General features: G+C 34.9%; 1 non-coding gene across 1 annotated transcript; it reads left to right on the forward strand.

The window, feature by feature from the left end:
• Nucleotides 1–72, forward strand: Trnap-cgg. Its single transcript has one exon. It is a non-coding gene; the product is annotated as a tRNA-Pro (tRNA).
• Nucleotides 73–1317: the final 1245 nt, after the last annotated feature.

A 1317-nucleotide genomic window follows, 5' to 3' on the forward strand; every position in this document is an offset into this window, starting at 1 on the left:
GGCTCGTTGGTCTAGGGGTATGATTCTCGCTTCGGGTGCGAGAGGTCCCGGGTTCAATTCCCGGACGAGCCCGCTTGATTTTTTTTGGAAGATGTCGATTGCAATTTCCTAGCGGTCGTAAAACGGGAAATTCCTTCTGATACTTGTTATTACTCTTTTGATGCAATTCAGTTCTTTTATGGCTGCGATTTATGTCTCATGGTTGCTCGCACGTACGAATAACGAGTGAGTGTTCTTATCAAAGCATATTCCATCCCACATCGCGGATACGGCTCGTAAAAGCGAAAGTAGATGCAAAATGTGGATCGTAAAAGTGGTAATATTTAATATGCGTCCGCTTTATTACATCGAAGCCATGTTGCCATGCAGGGCCAAAGAGGCTTTCTAAATAAATGTTGCAAAACAAGGTAATAAATAGAATGACTGTGATTCCAAAAAATTCCAAATAAATTATTTAATTCAATGATTGTAATTTTTAAATTTCATCTCATATTTAAACACAGCCAACTCTCCCTTACTCAACATTTCGTTTCTCGATATCGAATTAGAGAAACCATAGTAAAAGTTGGTTGTCATGACTATCTCGATGGTCCTTTGGATCACATTCGCACTGATTTTGTGTTCTGCAACTTGATACCTCCCTAACTCGATGGTCCCTTCAATATCGAGTTATGGAAATTTGACTGCAATATAAGTTATTCCATGTTAAAATGTACATATAATAGGCCAACACGGATTTCAACCAAAGTTTAGTAAAATGTCTATTCATTTTTTTTTATTAATATCATTTCAAACATTACATTGTTTTCTTATATCTAGGTGTTCTGTGTTATTAGACAACACTATCATCCTAATTTGGTATAACAAATTTAAGACTTTATTAACATTTTGTTAACAACATATTGCTGTGTGCATTTGAAATGCAAATATCAAATGCGGGAACACCAAACGCGGTAAGATTTTTCACAAGAAATGTCAAAGATAGATTTTTTTGCTAGGGCGGCGGTGATTTATTTAATCGTTGCTAAGTGTCCTTTGATTGTTTTGTGTTACCGCATTTGGAGGACGTTTGCATCCCAAATACAAACAGCAATATTACATTTCATTTGCCGTAGCAGTTCAGATTTTTTACAGGTGAGTTGATTTCACCTGCTTATAAGAGAAAAAAACACGTTTTTAATATAATTAACCTATGCGTTATATCATTAATCGTGGCAATAGAAGATTGTAACGATTCTTGCCTGAAATTATAAATAATTTTATTTGAAATTTGTTACAATGTTTCAACATTGGATATTCTATGTAACTCATTGGTAC

Source organism: Aedes aegypti, chromosome 3, assembly GCF_002204515.2.
Source record: "Aedes aegypti strain LVP_AGWG chromosome 3, AaegL5.0 Primary Assembly, whole genome shotgun sequence".
NCBI classification, from domain to species: domain Eukaryota; kingdom Metazoa; phylum Arthropoda; class Insecta; order Diptera; family Culicidae; genus Aedes; species Aedes aegypti.